At 36.4% G+C, this 13,037-nt stretch overlaps 2 protein-coding genes across 2 annotated transcripts in view; one reads left to right on the forward strand and one right to left on the reverse strand.

The window, feature by feature from the left end:
* LOC139940372 (TATA box-binding protein-associated factor RNA polymerase I subunit B-like) overlaps positions 1-13,037 on the reverse strand; it is a 50,732-nt gene that overhangs the window by 26,270 nt on the left and 11,425 nt on the right. The window lies entirely within an intron of this gene.
* The window catches only part of LOC139940373 (2,3-bisphosphoglycerate-independent phosphoglycerate mutase-like), a 37,007-nt gene that overhangs the window by 8,574 nt on the left and 15,396 nt on the right, over positions 1-13,037 (forward strand). The gene's annotated exons all lie outside the window — the stretch shown is intronic.

Here is a 13,037-nt window from a genome sequence, read left to right on the forward strand (position 1 = left end):
GAGATAGTCACACGGAGGTGCTCGATGCCGGCGGTCTCCGAGATTGTTGCGGTAGAGATTAAATCAGACCACCGGACACCGAGAATGCGTCGTTGATACCTGAGGCTAAAGCCTTCGTGTGTTATCAGCTCGGAGTGTCCATGGTGGATGAGGCAAGCCCCAGGCGTCAGAGAATGTCGGGAGGAGTAGCCTGAGGAATGGATGTCACAGCCGAGATACTTGAACTTCTGTGTGATTTGGACAGAGTTACCATCAACGGTGACTTAGGCGGGATGTGGGCCGAGGCTGGTGCAGTTCTGGATCTTGGTTTTGGCCCATGACGTGTGCATCCCCATCATCCCAGCTTCTTCCTCAAATCTTTGGAGTGAGACAGGCCACTGGGCAGGCTCTCCTATGAACAGAGCAGCGTCGTCAGAATAGTCCAGATCTGTGAAGGATGTGTCCCCGACCATTATTCCGAAGTCTGACTCACAGCGGTTTAGGATCCAGTCGTTGGCGCAGCAGAATAAAGTTGGGGCAAGGATGCAGCCCTGACTGACACCCGGGGTGGTAGAGAAGGGGTTGGAAACGTCACTTCCAATACGTACAGTGGATGCACAGCCCATGTGCAGGTCCTGAATCAACGAAAGCAGTATTGGTGGGACATCGGTTGCTTTCAGGGCCTTCCAAAGAGCATCGCGATCCAAGGAGTCGAAAGCTGCCTTGATGTCAACGTAGGCAACGTAGAGAGGCCTCTCAAATTCACGGTGGAGTTCTGGAAGAAGTCGGAGAGCAAGCACGGCATACAGAGTAGGCCGGCCTTTTGTAGACCAGACTGGTTGGGTCGTCGGTGACGGGCGAGTATGGGTTCTAAGCAGGAGAGCAGAACATGGCTGAACACCTTTTCAGGGACAGACAGTAGAGTTATAAGTCTGTAGCTGCTGCACTGGTTTCGATACCCCTTTCCTTTGTACAGGGAGATGATAATGCCATCCCTCCATTCAGTAGGAACCCTACCAGAGGACTATTTTATGTTTTGAAAGAGCTTGTGGAGGGCAGCACTGATTGGGGTTTCTGCACATTTGAGCAGCTCAGGAAAAATGCCGTCAGGTCCTGCAGCACGCCCATTATTTAACTTCCTGATAGCTCAACGTACTTCAGGTGCTGTAGTGCTCACGCCAGCGGGCAAGAGTCTCCTCGACCGACTTGCAGGGACTGCCATCAGTTTTTGTAATTGGGGAGGTGCTTTGTCCCTGTTGTGGGGGGACGCGCATGCACTTGATGGCCTGGAAGGTAGGACGGGGGTTTGTTTTTGCAGTCCTTCTTCGGCATTGTCGGCGAGGTCGTTATAAAACTCCTCAAGGTCGCTCTTGGCCTTAGCTTTAATAGCACCCTTAAGTCTGCGAGCTTCATCAGGTCAAGTACGTCCAGAGTACTTGGAGTCAGCCAGGGACGTCGCTGTGGTCTGCTGCTGCCGATGGATTCTGAAGCAGCAGAAAGTTGCGTGTTAGTGAGCTAATACATAGAACCGTCTGGCGGTTGGTTTTGTGGTTTGCGGTAGACCTGGATTTTGATCACGCCAACAAATTATCGGTGGTGTGTGTTAGCTGGAGCCTCTGCCCCTCTGTAGACCCTGTAGGAGCTGAAGAGAGAGGAATCTCTTGTTATGGTCAATCTCCTTCCTGGTGCAACCGTCATTGGATAGCCACGTCAGATTGTGAATTTCTTTCCGTCTGAAGAAGGAGCCGACAATTGACAGGTTGGCGAGGGAACACGTGTTGAGGAGGCGTGCCGAGGTATCATTAATTGGCTGTCCGGAACCGAAGTTTCCCACAACACGCTAGTAACCTGCACGTACTTTTCCGCTTACAGCATTCAGATCTCCAATGACAAGTTGTTGGTCATGGGGTGGAGTAGATTGAATGAGTGGTCCAGTTGGTTGATGGAGCCGGGCATGAAGGATCCGGTTTGAGACTGGTGTCCATTGCGTTAGGGATTAACTGACCTTGTTATTAAGGAGCAAGGCAACTCCCTCCGTGCGGCCTGAATTGCCCGAATGGTACATTGTATACTGATCGATACGGCGTTCTCCAGTTCCTGGGATACGAGCTTCGGTAAGACCAGCGATGCTTATTCGGTAGCGTGTCAGTTAATGAGACATGGCTTCCGTGTATACAGCGTTGGAGAGTGTCAGTACGTTCCATATAGCGACACGGAGACACGATATTAGATCGAGTTTTAGTCCCAGTTTGGAGCCCACTATCGGTCTGGCACCGTCCTATGTGGAACTTGAGGTGTCAGACGCACGATATTAAAATTTCATAAATTAAAGGTGACACAAATTTCGTCAAAGTTAGGTATGTTTGCCGCAATTAGTACATTATTTGTACGTAAGAGCTAATTTGAGACAATCTTTAATTAGTTGGGCTGAGCTAATTATTGATCTGAGATTCTTTTTCCGCCTAGGAGATGTGGTAAGTGATGTGACAAACATATTTAGAAAGAAAAAATTAAAATTTCATAAGTTAAAGGTGACACAAATTTCGTCAAAGTTAGGTATGTATCCGCAATTTGTACCTATTTAGGCTATCAAGCGCTAATTTGAGACAATGTTTAATTAGTTGGGCTGAGCTAATTAGTGATCTGAGATTATTTTTCCGCCTAGTAGATGTGGTCAGTGATGTAACAAACATATCTATGAAAGAAAATATTGAAATTTCATAAATTAAAGGTGACACAAATTTCATCAAAGTTAGGTAAGTTTGCCACAATTAGTACATTATTTGTACGTAAGAGCTAATTTGAGACAATGTTTAAATAGTTGGGCTGAGCTAATTATTGATCTGAGATTATTTTTCCGCCTAGTAGATGTGGTCAGTGATGTAACAAACATATCTATGAAAGAAAATATTAAAATTTCATAAATTAAAGGTGACACAAATTTCGTCAAAGTTAGGTATGTCTATACACGCACCTTGTATACACTATATGGCTATATACAAACACTAATTTGATACAATCTTTAATTAGTTGGGCTGAGCTAATTAGTAATCTGAGATTATTTTTCCGCCTAGGAGATGTGGTCAGTGATCTAACAAACATATCAATGAAAAAAAATATTGAAATTTCATAAATTAAAGGTGACACAAATTTCGTCAAAGTTGGGTATGTTTGCCGCAATTAGTACATTATTTGTACGTAAAAAAAAAGCTAATTGGAGACAATCTTTAATTAGTTGGGCTGAGCTAATTATTGATCTGAGATTCTTTTTCCGCCTAGGAGATGTGGTCAGTGATGTGACAAACATATCTATGAAAGAAAAAATTAAAATTTCATAAATTAAAGGTGACACAAATTTCGTCAAAGTTAGGTATGTCTATACACGCACCTTGTATACACTATATGGCTATATACAAACACTAATTTGATACAATCTTTAATTAGTTGGGCTGAGCTAATTAGTAATCTGAGATTATTTTTCCGCCTAGGAGATGTGGTCAGTGATCTAACAAACATATCAATGAAAAAAAATATTGAAATTTCATAAATTAAAGGTGACACAAATTTCGTCAAAGTTAGGTATGTTTGCCGCAATTAGTACATTATTTGTACGTAAAAAAAAAGCTAATTGGAGACAATCTTTAATTAGTTGGGCTGAGCTAATTATTGATCTGAGATTCTTTTTCCGCCTAGGAGATGTGGTCAGTGATGTGACAAACATATCTATGAAAGAAAAAATTAAAATTTCATAAATTAAAGGTGACACAAATTTCGTCAAAGTTAGTTATGTTACCCGCACTTTTTACATATATAGTCTACACACACCCTAATTTGAGACAATGTTTAATTAGTTGGGCTGAGCTAATTAGTGATCTGAGATTATTTTTCCGCCCAGGAGATATGGTCAGGGATCTAACAAACATATCTATGAAAGAAAATATTAAAATTTCGAAAATTAAAGGTGACACAAATTTCGTTAAAGTTAGGTATGTCTATACACGCACTTTGTATACACTATGTGGCTATTATACATCAAGCGCTAATTTGCGACGATCTTTAATTAGTTGGGCTGAGCTAATTAGTGATCTGAGATTATTTTTCCGCCCAGGAGATGTGGTCAGGGATGTAACAAATATATCAATGAAAGAAAATATTGAAATTTCATAAATTAAAGGTGACACAAATTTCGTCAAAGTTAGGTATGTCTATACACGCAATTAGTACATTATTTGTACGTAAAAAAAGAGCTAATTTGAGACAATCTTTAATTAGTTGGGCTGAGCTAATTATTGATCTGAGATTCTTTTTCCGCCTAGAAGATGTGGTCAGGGATGTAAGAAACATATCTATAAAAGAAAATATTGAAATTTCATAAATTAAAGGTGACACAAATTTCGTCAAAGTTAGGTATGTATCCGCAATTTGTACCTATTTAGGCTATCAAGCGCTAATTTGAGACAATGTTTATTTAGTTGGGCTGAGCTAATTAGTAATCTGAGATTATTTTTCCGCCTAGGAGATGTGGTCAGGGATCTAACAAACATATCTATGAAAGAAAATATTGAAATTTCATAAATTAAAGGTGACACAAATTTCGTCAAAGTTAGGTAAGTTTGCCACAATTAGTACATTATTTGTACGTAAGAGCTAATTTGAGACAATGTTTAAATAGTTGGGCTGAGCTAATTAGTAATCTGAGATTATTTTTCCGCCTAGGAGATGTGGTCAGGGATCTAACAAACATATCAATGAAAAAAAATATTGAAATTTCATAAATTAAAGGTGACACAAATTTCGTCAAAGTTAGGTATGTTTGCCGCAATTAGTACATTATTTGTACGTAAAAAAAGAGCTAATTGGAGACAATCTTTAATTAGTTGGGCTGAGCTAACTATTGATCTGAGATTCTTTTTCCGCCTAGGAGATGTGGTCAGGGATGTAAGAAACATATCTATAAAAGAAAAAATTAAAATTTCATAAATTAAAGGTGACACAAATTTCGTCAAAGTTAGGTATGTATCCGCAATTTGTACCTATTTAGGCTATCAAGCGCTAATTGGAGACAATCTTTAATTAGTTGGGCTGAGCTAATTATTGATCTGAGATTATTTTTCCGCCTAGGAGATGTGGTCAGGGATCTAACAAACATATCTATGAAAGAAAATATTGAAATTTCATAAATTAAAGGTGACACAAATTTCGTCAAAGTTAGGTAAGTTTGCCACAATTAGTACATTATTTGTACGTAAGAGCTAATTTGAGACAATGTTTAAATAGTTGGGCTGAGCTAATTAGTAATCTGAGATTATTTTTCCGCCTAGGAGATGTGGTCAGGGATCTAACAAACATATCAATGAAAAAAAATATTGAAATTTCATAAATTAAAGGTGACACAAATTTCGTCAAAGTTAGGTATGTTTGCCGCAATTAGTACATTATTTGTACGTAAAAAAAGAGCTAATTGGAGACAATCTTTAATTAGTTGGGCTGAGCTAACTATTGATCTGAGATTCTTTTTCCGCCTAGGAGATGTGGTCAGGGATGTAAGAAACATATCTATAAAAGAAAAAATTAAAATTTCATAAATTAAAGGTGACACAAATTTCGTCAAAGTTAGGTATGTATCCGCAATTTGTACCTATTTAGGCTATCAAGCGCTAATTGGAGACAATCTTTAATTAGTTGGGCTGAGCTAATTATTGATCTGAGATTCTTTTTCCGCCTAGGAGATGTGGTCAGGGATGTAAGAAACATATCTATGAAACAAAATATTGAAATTTCATAAATTAAAGGTGACACAAATTTCGTCAAAGTTAGGTATGTATCCGCAATTTGTACCTATTTAGGCTATCAAGCGCTAATTTGAGACAATGTTTAATTAGTTGGGCTGAGCTAATTAGTAATTTGAGATTATTTTTCCGCCTAGGAGATGTGGTCAGGGATCTAACAAACATATCTATGAAAGAAAATATTGAAATTTCATAAATTAAAGGTGACACAAATTTCGTCAAAGTTAGGTAAGTTTGCCACAATTAGTACATTATTTGTACGTAAGAGCTAATTTGAGACAATGTTTAAATAGTTGGGCTGAGCTAATTAGTAATCTGAGATTATTTTTCCGCCTAGGAGATGTGGTCAGGGATCTAACAAACATATCAATGAAAAAAAATATTGAAATTTCATAAATTAAAGGTGACACAAATTTCGTCAAAGTTAGGTATGTTTGCCGCAATTAGTACATTATTTGTACGTAAAAAAAGAGCTAATTGGAGACAATCTTTAATTAGTTGGGCTGAGCTAACTATTGATCTGAGATTCTTTTTCCGCCTAGGAGATGTGGTCAGGGATGTAAGAAACATATCTATAAAAGAAAAAATTAAAATTTCATAAATTAAAGGTGACACAAATTTCGTCAAAGTTAGGTATGTATCCGCAATTTGTACCTATTTAGGCTATCAAGCGCTAATTGGAGACAATCTTTAATTAGTTGGGCTGAGCTAATTATTGATCTGAGATTCTTTTTCCGCCTAGGAGATGTGGTCAGGGATGTAAGAAACATATCTATGAAACAAAATATTGAAATTTCATAAATTAAAGGTGACACAAATTTCGTCAAAGTTAGGTATGTATCCGCAATTTGTACCTATTTAGGCTATCAAGCGCTAATTTGAGACAATGTTTAATTAGTTGGGCTGAGCTAATTAGTAATTTGAGATTATTTTTCCGCCTAGGAGATGTGGTCAGGGATCTAACAAACATATCTATGAAAGAAAATATTGAAATTTCATAAATTAAAGGTGACACAAATTTCGTCAAAGTTAGGTAAGTTTGCCACAATTAGTACATTATTTGTACGTAAGAGCTAATTTGAGACAATGTTTAAATAGTTGGGCTGAGCTAATTATTGATCTGAGATTATTTTTTCCGCCTAGTAGATGTGGTCAGTGATGTAACAAACATATCTATGAAAGAAAATATTAAAATTTCATAAATTAAAGGTGACACAAATTTCGTTAAAGTTAGGTATGTCTATACACGCACCTTGTATACACTATATGGCTATATACAAACACTAATTTGATACAATCTTTAATTAGTTGGGCTGAGCTAATTAGTAATATGAGATTATTTTTCCGCCTAGGAGATATGGTCAGGGATGTTACAAACATATCAATGAAAGAAAATATTAAAATTTCATAAATTAAAGGTGACACAAATTTCGTCAAAGTTAGGTATGTCTATACACGCACCTTGTATACACTATATGGCTATTATATATCAAGCGCTAATTTGAGACAATGTTTAATTAGTTGGGCTGAGCTAATTAGTGATCTGAGATTATTTTTCCGCCTAGGAGATGTTGTCAGGGATGCATCAAACATGTTTATGTAAGAAAAAACTAAAATTTCATAAATTAAAAGTGACACAAATTTCGTCAAAGTTAGGCATGTCTATACACACACTTTGTATACACTATGTGGCTATTATATATCAAGCGCTAATTTGAGACAATGTTTAATTAGTTGGGCTGAGCTAATTAGTGTTCTGAGATTATTTTTCCGCCTAGGAGATGTGGTCAGGGATGTAACAAACATATCTATGAAAGAAAATATTAAAATTTCATAAATTAAAAGTGACACAAATTTCGTCAAAGTTAGGCATGTCTACACACACACTTTGTATACGCTATGTGGCTATTATATATCAAGCGCTAATTTGAGACAATGTTTAATTAGTTGGGCTGAGCTAATTAGTAATCTGAGATTATTTTTCCGCCTAGGAGATGTGGTCAGTGATCTAACAAACATATCAATGAATAAAAATATTGAAATTTCATAAATTAAAGGTGACACAAATTTCGTCAAAGTTAGGTATGTTTGCCGCAATTAGTACATTATTTGTACGTAAAAAAAGAGCTAATTGGAGACAATCTTTAATTAGTTGGGCTGAGCTAATTATTGATCTGAGATTCTTTTTCCGCCTAGGAGATGTGGTCAGTGATGTGACAAACATATCTATGAAAGAAAATATTACAATTTCATAAATTAAAAGTGACACAAATTTCGTCAAAGTTAGGTATGTCTATACACGCACTTTGTATACACTATGTTGCTATATACGTAAGCGCTAATTGGAGACAATCTTTAATTAGTTGGGCTGAGCTAATTAGTGATCTGAGATTATTTTTCCGCCTAGGAGATGTTGTCAGGGATGTAACAAACATATCTATGAAAGAAAATATTAAAATTTCATAAATTAAAAGTGACACAAATGTCGTTAAAGTTAGGTATGTCTATACACGCACTTTGTATACACTATGTGGCTCGTAAGCGCTAACTTGTGACAATCTTTAATTAGTTGGGCTGAGCTAATTAGTGATCTGAGATTATTTTTCCGCCTAGGAGATGTGGTCAGGGATGTAACAAACATATTTCTGAAAGAAAATATTAAAGTTTCATAAATTAAAAGTGACACAAATTTCGTCAAAGTTAGGTATGTTTGCCGCAATTAGTACATTATTTATACGTAAGAGCTAATTTGAGACAATGTTTAATTAGTTGGGCTGAGCGTATTATTGATCTGAGATTATTTTTCCGCCCAGGAGATGTGGTCAGGGATGTAAGAAACATATCTATGAAAGAAAATATTAAAATTTCGAAAATTAAAGGTGACACAAATTTCGTCAAAGTTAGGTATGTATCCGCAATTTGTACATTATAGGCTATACACGCGCTAATTTGAGACAATCTTTAATTAGTTGGGCTGAGGTAATTAGTGTTCTGAGATTATTTTTCCGCCCAGGAGATGTGGTCAGGGATGTAAGAAACATATCTTTGAAAGAAAATATTACAATTTTATAAATTAAAGGTGACACAAATTTCGTCGAAGTTAGGTATGTCTATATACACGCACTTTGTATACACATGTGGCTATACAAGCGCTAATTGGAGACAATCTTTAATTAGTTGGGCTGAGCTAATTAGTGATCTGAGATTATTTTTCCGCCTAGGAGATGTGGTCAGGGATGTAAGAAACATATCTATGAAAGAAAATATTAAAATTTCGAAAATTAAAGGTGACACAAATTTCGTCAAAGTTAGGTATGTATCCGCAATTTGTACATTATAGGCTATACACGCGCTAATTTGAGACAATCTTTAATTAGTTGGGCTGAGGTAATTGGTGTTCTGAGATTATTTTTCCGCCCAGGAGATGTGGTCAGGGATGTAAGAAACATATCTTTGAAAGAAAATATTACAATTTTATAAATTAAAGGTGACACAAATTTCGTCGAAGTTAGGTATGTCTATATACACGCACTTTGTATACACATGTGGCTATACAAGCGCTAATTGGAGACAATCTTTAATTAGTTGGGCTGAGCTAATTAGTGATCTGAGATTATTTTTCCGCCTAGGAGATGTTGTCAGAGATGTAACAAACATATTTATGAAAGAAAAAATTAAAATTTCATAAATTAAAGGTGACACAAATTTCGTCAAAGTTAGTTATGTTACCCGCACTTTTTACATATATAGTCTACACACACCCTAATTTGAGACAATGTTTAATTAGTTGGGCTGAGCTTATTAGTGATCTGAGATTATTTTTCCGCCTAGGAGATGTGGTCAGGGATGTAAGAAACATATCAATGAAAGAAAATATTAAAATTTCATGAATTAAAAGTGACACAAATTTCGTCAAATTTAGTTATGTTACCCGCACTTTTTACATATAGTCTATACACACTCTAGTTTGAGACAATGTTTAATTAGTTGGGCTGAGCTAATTAGTAATCTGTGATTATTTTTCCGCCTAGGAGATGTGGTCAGGGATGTAACAAACATATCAATGAAAGAAAATATTAAAATTTCATGAATTAAAAGTGACACAAATTTCGTCAAATTTAGTTATGTTACCCGCACTTTTTACATATTGTCTATACACACTCTAGTTTGAGACAATGTTTAATTAGTTGGGCTGAGCTAATTAGTGATCTGAGATTATTTTTCCGCCTAGGAGATGTGGTCACGGATGTAAGAAACATATCTATGAAAGAAAATATTACAATTTTATAAATTAAAGGTGACACAAATTTCGTTAAAGTTAGGTATGTCTATACACGCACTTTGTATACACTATGTGGCTATTATACATCAAGCGCTAATTTGAGACAATCTTTCAATTAGTTGGGCTGAGCTAATTAGTGATCTGAGATTATTTTTCCGCCTAGAAGATGTTGTCAGAGATGTAACAAACATATTTATGAAAGAAAAAATTTAAATTTAATAAATTAAAGGTGACACAAATTTCGTCAAAGTTAGTTATGTTACCCGCACTTTTTACATATATAGTCTATACACACCCTAATTTGAGACAATGTTTAATTAGTTGGGCTGAGCTAATTAGTATTCTGAGATTATTTTTCCGCCTAGGAGATGTGGTCAGGGATGTAACAAACATATTTCTGAAAGAAAATATTAAAACTTCATGAATTAAAAGTGACACAAATTTCGTCAAATTTAGTTATGTTACCCGCACTTTTTACATATAGTCTATACACACTCTAGTTTGAGACAATGTTTAATTAGTTGGGCTGAGCTAATTAGTAATCTGAGATTATCTTTCCGCCTAGGAGATATGGTCAGGGATGTAAGAAACACATCTATGAAAGAAAATATTAAAATTTCATAAATTAAAAGTGACACAAATGTCGTTAAAGTTAGTATGTCTATACACGCACTTTGTATACACTATGTGGCTTTATACGTAAGCGCTAACTTGTGACAATCTTTAATTAGTTGGGCTGAGCTTATTAGTAATCTGAGTTTATTTTTCCGCCTAGGAGATGTGGTCAGGGATGTAACAAACATATCAATGAAAGAAAATATTAAAATTTCATAAATTAAAAGTGACACAAATTTCGTCAAATTTAGTTATGTTACCCGCACTTTTTACATATATAGTCTATACACACGCTAATTTGAGACAATGTTTAATTAGTTGGGCTGAGCTAATTAGTAATCTGAGATTATTTTTCCGCCTATGAGATGTGGTCAGGGATGTAAGAAACATATCTATGAAAGAAAATATTAAAATTTCATAAATTAAAGGTGACACAAATTTCGTTAAAGTTGGGTATGTCTATACACGCACTTTGTATACACTATGTTGCTACATACGTAAGCGCTAATTTGAGACAATGTTTAATTAGTTGGGCTGAGCTAATTAGAAATCTGAGATTATTTTTCCGCCTAGGAGATGTGGTCAGGGATGTAACAAACATATCCCTGAAAGAAAATCTTGAAATTTCATAATTTAAAGGTGACACAAATTTCGTTAAAGTTAGGTATGCTGATAAAGCATCCCTGGTGGTGTCGACGTGTATTGACGGTCGTTTGCGGATTTTTTAAAATTCGGTGCTGAGGAGAATTTCGGTGCTGGGCCCGATTTAGTGTTGGGCCCAAACACGGTGCTCACTTCAGCCTGGTTCGACTGCTTGATGAATGATGGGCTGCTATTCAGGCCAACAATTTCAACTTGTGCCATGCCCCACCACAGAATACTAAAAATGTACCGTTCCATGTTGGATTTGTTTATAATTATAGATCTAGGTCTAAGATAAGAAGAAGTGATCATGATCATCACTTCACATTCAATCACAGCTTGAATTGAGTGTCCACTTGGCTAGTTTACACATAATTCCTAGAATCCTAGCTTCCACTTGCTAGGTCCCTAGGATTCTATGAGTCAACTCGGTCCCAAGTCAACTCGGTCCCAGTCAACTCGGTCCCAAGTCAACTCGGTCCCAGTCAACTCGGTCCCAAGTCAACTCGGTCCCAAGTCAACTCGGTCCCAGTCAACTCGGTCCCAAGTCAACTCGGTCCCAGTCAACTCGGTCCCAAGTCAACTCGGTCCCAAGTCAACTCGGTCCCAGTCAACTCGGTCCCAAGTCAACTCGGTCCCAGTCAACTCGGTCCCAAGTCAACTCGGTCCCAAGTCAACTCGGTCCCAGTCAACTCGGTCCCAAGTCAACTCGGTCCCAAGTCAACTCGGTCCCAAGTCAACTCGGTCCCAAGTCAACTCGGTCCCAGTCAACTCGGTCCCAAGTCAACTCGGTCCCAGTCAACTCGTTCCCAAGTCAACTCGGTCCCAGTCAACTCGGTCCCAAGTCAACTCGGTCCCAAGTCAACTCGGTCCCTATGGTTGACGGGAAGTATGTTTTTTTTTAATTGGAAAAAAAAACAACTCATGTTTTTTGACTTTGTACATAAAAAGGGATAAGTGTGCACATGTTCGGGGTACAATATTTGATGCCTCAAATAGCGACCCATTTGTGTCTATATTCAACATTTTGAAAATTACCAATTGGTGTGTTGGCCCCAAAAAAATGTCTTCAAATGTCTCTTTGCTTTCGACCAGAGTATTGTTTTCTGTATGCTCCCAACAATTCATTAATTGACAAACATTAATAATTGAATCCTCTTTGATTTCTTTTCAAGTAACTTACATTTAAATTTGAATAATATAAAAACAGTTCTATAAAAAATTTCAAGTTAACAGATTACCAAGTTAACTTAAGAATAATAAATATCCAAAATCTACTAATTAATAATAATAATAATAAACAAGACTTTTAAAGCGCATTTTACAAGATACAATTAAAAAACTATTAGAAAATTAATGTTTGGTCGAAAATAAATCACAAAATATATTATTGTTCAAATAAACTTGGGTTAATTTAGGTCCGAGTTGACTTGGGACCGAGTTGACTTGGGACCGAGTTGACTTGGGACCGAGTTGACCAGTACCCTAGGATTCTAGGAATTATGTGTAAACTGGTCTGGATAATTTAATATGATGACAATAAAAAATAAAAAAATAATTTTTAATATCAACATTATGATCATGTTTTTAAAAACTAAATACTATGTGACAATATCAACTTAATTATTGAAGGAAAGTTTAATGTTAAAAAATAAAAAATTAAAACCGCCCAAATAAATACATCAATTTCTTCCGGGTCTGGAACAATTGTTTAAAAACATGATTACGGC

Source organism: Asterias amurensis, chromosome 8, assembly GCF_032118995.1.
Source record: "Asterias amurensis chromosome 8, ASM3211899v1".
NCBI classification, from domain to species: domain Eukaryota; kingdom Metazoa; phylum Echinodermata; class Asteroidea; order Forcipulatida; family Asteriidae; genus Asterias; species Asterias amurensis.